Genomic DNA, 6012 nt, shown 5'->3' on the forward strand with positions numbered 1-6012 from the left:
TCCGCTGGCGGCTGAGAGCCACATATGTCGTCCTGAGCCCGTGACTGCTGTTGCTGTGGACGCAGTGGGGTGGCAGCAGGGGAGCAGGACGGTGATATGTGTCACTGGTGCTGCAGGAGGGCTTTGGCCATTTCCTAAACTGCTGACATCTCAATTCTCAGCATAGGTGCCAGCTTGCCCTCCCAACTGGGTCATAAAAAGAAAACGCATATATCTGGAAGCCTACTTCCGTTCCTTAACTAATCCCCCACTACTCCACGTGATGTTAAAATCTTAAGATGTAGGGGCCCCTGGGTGGCTCAGTAGGTTAAGCGACCGACTTCAACTCAGGTCATGATCTCATGGTTCGTGAGTTCGAGCCCCGCATTGGGCTCTGCTCTGACAGTGCAGAGCCTGCTTGGGACGCTCAATCTCTCTCTGTCTCTCTCTCCATCTCGAAATAAATAAAACTTACAAAACAAAAAGATTTTAAAATCTTCAGAAGTAGAACATGGGTGTTGGCAGTAAGCCATCACCTCTTAGAGCAGGTGAGGAATAAAAAGAAAAACAAATAAACAAACCAAAAAAAAAAAAAAAACCCAGAACGATGTCTTCCTCTTAGGCAGTTAACAGTGTAGGCCGGACAATAACTTTCAGGCTGATAACCCCAACACAGGACTGAAACCTAAAATAAACCAGACAATGGGCCCCAAAGAAACCAAACAGGCAGCAAGACTCCCCCCATCCCCACCCCATCCATACTTACCAGTCAAGTCACGGGACCCTCTGCAAATACACTCTCACTCTGGTCACTCTCACTAGACCTCAAGACTAAAGGCCACCCCCAATCCCCCCCCCCCCCACTTTCATATCTCAAAGCCTCCATCTAGAAGGACCCTCTCCTCCTTCACCTGGCTCATGCCTACCTAAGCTTCATGCTACCCCCTCTGCGAAGCCTCTCCTAACCCACCCAACAATCATAATAGACTGTTGCCCACTCTTACCCTCTCCTGTATTGAGCATAGCTATTTGATAGCACTCGTCTCATTTTGTTGTAGTTATTCCTCGTAAAATTCAGGCTTGTAGGGGGTGCCTGGGTGGCTCAGTCAGTGAAGCGTCTAACTCTTGATTTCGGCTCAGGTCACGATCTCACGGGTTTGTGAGTTTGAGCCCCGCGCTGGGCTCTGTGCTGACAGCACAGAACCTGCTTGGGATTCTCTCTCCTTCTCCCTCTGCCCCTCTCCCACTTGTGCGCGTGCGGTCTCTCAAAGTAAGTAAGTAAAATTTAAAAAATCAGACTTTGAGAATACTTCAAATTGTTCTCAAACAGGAATGATATTGTACAAACCCCAAACCCACCTTATAGTAGCTTCTCGGCAAATGTTTACTGAATGGACCCGTGAGTGACCAGATAAAATACCTTTATAATTACAAACTTCAGTTGACCCTTGAACAACGCAGGGTTTAGGGGCACTGACCCCCCCTCAAAGTTGAAAATCGGAGTATAATTTTTGATTCCCCAAAATCTTAACTACTAATACCCTACTGTTGACCAGAAGCCTTATGGGCAACATAGTCGATGTATCGATATTTTGTATGTTATATGTGTTACATACTGTATTCTTACAATAAAGTAAGCTGAAGGAAAGAAAATGTTATTAAGAAAGGAGGAAGAGAAAATACACTGACAGTGCAACACTGTATATTTACTTAAAAAAATCTGCGTATAAGTGGATTCAAACCTGTGTTGTTCCAGAGTCCACTGTATTTCTTTATGTGATCTCCCAGCACCCGTCATATAGGAAAGAACAAATATCATCATCCCCATTTTGTAGATGAGGGCAAGGCCACAAGGTTCACTCTCGTCCACTCACTCAACTAATGCTTATTGTATGCAAGCTTCAGTCTAGAGCTGAGCTTCTCAAACTTTTTTTTTTTATTATTATTATTTTAACATTTACTCATTTTTGAGACACAGAGAAAGACAGAGAATGAGCATGGGAGGGGCAGAGAAAGGGGGAGACACAGATTCCAGAGCAGACTCCAGGCTCTGGGCTGTCAGTACAGAGCCCGACGTGGGGTTCGAACCCATGAACCACGAGATCATGATCTGAGCTGAAGTGGGGCATTTAACCCACTGAGCCATCCAGGCGCCCCTGAGCTTCTCAAACTCTAATGTGCACTCGAATTTCCTGGGGAGTTTGGTAAAAAATGCAGATTTGGATTCAGCCTGGCTGGGGTGAAGCCTAAAATTCTGCATTTCTAGCAGGCTCCCAGGTCACGGCCATGCCCTTAGTGCCGGAGACTCACTTGAGTCTCACCTACCTGACAGGGTGGCTGAGAGAAAAAAAAAAAAAAACAAAAAAACATCCAGTTAGCTTGAGTACGTAGCCGGAACCAGTCTGCTTTAAAATGTTTGGAAGGAGAAAGGCTAGAAAGCATCATGCCCATTTTTTAGAGAGGGAAACCAAGGGTCAGAGAGCCTGCATGACGCCTCCAAGTCCTCATCCCACCCTCGGATGCCAGTTCAGTGCAGCCTGGACTGGGGCCCACTGCGCTGCATGCTGGGAAGCGTCAGAGATGAAGGTGCCAGGTCCCACCCTCAGGAAGACGACAGGGGAGATGCACGTGTACGGGGAACTATAATACAAAATCGACTGAGACAAGAGCCAGAAGTCCAGAGGCGGGTGAACACGTGCCAGCCACATCTTACCCCCAAAACGTGCCACATCTTTGTTTTCTGCCCACAGCCCAATTAGACTGCAGATGGGGGTCTTCTTCCATCGACCCAATCCCTTTAAAAGAGAGAGAGAGAGAGAGAGAGAGAAACAACAAAAAAACAGTGGCTTTAGGATTTTTCTTTTAAGCCCTGAACCTCTTCAGTGGAAAGTGCTGCCCTTCCGACCTGTTGATGTAATTGCCATAATTGAAGATTCCAGGCCCCCATGTGGGTGGACAGGGCCCCATTCATCCATCGGGTCAGCGAAGTGTAAACCTGCTGAGTCCTTCAGATGCCCCGGCCCTCAGCCTCCCCCTCCCACCCCCCTTCAGCCCTGCAGGCTGGGCTCCCCGCGACGCCAGGCAGCCAGGCCCAGGCTGGTCCCTCTCTCGCTCTGGGAACGGTGCCTAATTAAGGGGTCTGTTCTCATCTCCATGGGGCCCGACTTAAGGCCTCCTGACAGTAATGAGAGCCACACGTGTGGGGGTGGGGGACAGAAAGGCCAGCCCCCCTGCTGTCTTAGCACCCTATTAAACAGCAAGTCACACGCACGCACGCACGTACATTGCAATTCTGCAGTAAATCACCATCATATCTTTACAGCCGCTCCGATTCTGAAAGAGGAAGGAACCAAAGAGAAGAAAAAACTTGCCCAAGGGCACACAGTGACGCTGGACTCAGGCGTCCTGTTGCGCCTAGAAGCACAGACTTCCCCTTAGAGGGCGGGGCTCTCCGCTGCAGGCCCCGGGGAGTAGATCTGAGGGAGGAGGGGCGGGAGACAGACTCCCAACCCGATATTCTGGAGAAGCCAGTTTCAGAGGGCTGGCCACCTCAGAGCATAAAGGAGCAGTTCGCTGGGGCTGGGGCTGTTGGGGCTCCGAGACAACCTTTGATCAGACGACAAAGGCAACCTCAGAGTGGGACATTCACTGCCGCAGGTGGATCCATGCCTAATCCTTGTCCTCGTGGTGTGAAAGGAGCCAGCCTTGGTAGTCCCCTCTGGCGTTCTTTGAGTCCCTGTCTAACCTCCCCCCCCTTCCCCTCCCCCACACCCTCCCTCCCCGCCTCCTCTCCCACCTGAGACAGGGAGCACCTGAACAAGCTTCTCTGCCACCGCTTCCTCCGGTCTCCCCAACGGAGGGACTTTGCACAGCACCCAGAGCGTAGTTGGTTCTCAGTAAACATTCATTAGCTATAATAAAAGTCAAGTCGATGTTTGCTCCAACTCTAAATCATGTTAGCGCATGGTTTTAATCACAGCTTTGCTTAGAGATGGGGCCCTGAGGTGACATACAACAGAAATGCCGAAAATCACATGCGCCAAACATCAGAGATACTGGCTCATTAATAAAGACAGCGAATGAAAGGGACAGAATAGTTCCGTTGTGTCTAATTCCAACTCCAGGGCCCAGTGGTGAATCCCAAGAAGGAAGTCAACAACATCCTGGGTACTAACAATAAATCGGGAGACCCAGGGTTCTTCCAGAAGCCACCTCGCAGCCTCTCTACTCCCATATTCCTCCTTTCTACCTTCCAAGCCCCTGTGCACACCAGTTATAGACTGGTGGATCCTACCACTGGTATCCTATGACGCTCCTGCTCAAAAGCCTTCAATGGCTCCCTATTTCCTCTGCATGAAATCTTCACTGGACCTCCTCAGTCTGGCTCAGCCTTAATTCAACACCATAGTTTTCCATTGCTCTCTAGAGTACTTCTTCCCTTTTAGTTGGATTGGTCCCCTCACGCAGCCCAGAGTGTGGAGGACAGAGGGTGGGGTGAAGACGAAACTTAGAGCCAGAAGACACGTATGTCCCAGATCTACCATTGGAACTCTCTAAGCCTAGTTTCCCATGGGCAAAATGGGGATGATAATATCCACTCATGGGCTTGGTGGGAGGATTAAGGGGTATAATAGATGTTAAAGTACTTTACAAACTGTAAAGGGCTAAAGGAATGTCAATTGTTCATATCTAGTCATGATTATTCGTGCCTTCAACACCGCCTGTGATCTCACAACTCTTACACCCAAACCCAACTTGAGCCCTGCCACCTGTAGAGAAATCTTGATAAGTTGAGTTGCGACTGACCCTAGCTTTTAAGCCCTTGCCCACAAAGTGTCTTTTTTTTTTTTAAACATTTTTTAATGTTTATTTATTTTAGAGAGAGAGAGAATGAGCGGGAACAGAGCAGAGAGAGGGAGACACAGACTCCAAAGCACACGTCAGGCTCTGAGCTGGCTTGAACCCGCGAACCGTGAGATCATGACCTGAGCTGAAGTCAGACACCCACCGATTGAGCCACCCAGGCTCCCCAAAGTGTCTTGATTTGATCACGATTTCTTACACACGTTAGCCTTAGAACTCCAAGCTGGTGGTTATTTACTTGTATGTAATATAATACAGAAATTTAGGTTGCTTACAATTAAAAAACAAACACACTTACAATAGCAAAGCTCAAGAAACAAATGGAGGGAAAATTCAGAAAGATCCCTGGGGGAAGAAAGGGACAATTATGTTAGACATCCAGGTTAGCTGGCTACTGCAGTTAAACACCCCAGGGGTAAACCTCGTTTTCACTCCTCCTCCTTTCTATGGAGGAGGGACTTGTACACTGCAGCCCACACAAAGGGAGGGTTGGAGCGGAACCTTCCCGTCTCTCTTCCCCTGGGGAAGAGAGTAACTAATGAGATTGGTGAGGACCACCAGGAGGTAGCCACGGAATCGGGGGCACGGTGATGCAGTCCCTGCCTTTTGCTCCTTGGTCTCATCGCAGCAGAACAGGATCCTGTTCTCTGCCCCCTCCCAGATTTCTGTCATTGGCCCCCAGCATAGGGATTCACCCCTCACTGCCCACCAAGCAGGACGGTCGCCCTTCTCCTATTGCTACCACTCTCCCGGCTTTCTAGCGACAAGCCCACCATCTTTCCTTATAGCAGCTTAACTACGCGGACTCGGGGTCTGCTTGGCAGAATATGCAAGCCCCAAAGTCAAGCGCAGGGAAGAGGGAGGGGGTCCCACCTCACTCCCCGATACAGGGGTTAAAAGAGAACCTACAGTTTGAAAGCTTACCTCCTCATCAGTTACGCTGATACTTGATGTGCATTTGGCTAGTGGTCCCGGAGCCCACTCTCCAGCTCCCCGAAAGGGGGGAAGAGATGGCTTTGGAGGGCTTTACTTCCCACAAGCACGGATGTGAACTCTGAGCTCTTGAGAGCTAAAGTATCATCATTTGATTAAAAAAAAAAATGGAGGGGCGCCTGGGTGGCGCAGTCGGTTGAGTGTCCGACTTCAGCCAGGTCACAATCTCGCGGTACG

Source organism: Puma concolor, chromosome C2 (genome assembly GCF_028749965.1).
Source record: "Puma concolor isolate L17-30 chromosome C2, mPumCon1.1.hap2, whole genome shotgun sequence".
In the NCBI taxonomy this organism is placed as follows: Eukaryota; Metazoa; Chordata; class Mammalia; order Carnivora; family Felidae; genus Puma; species Puma concolor.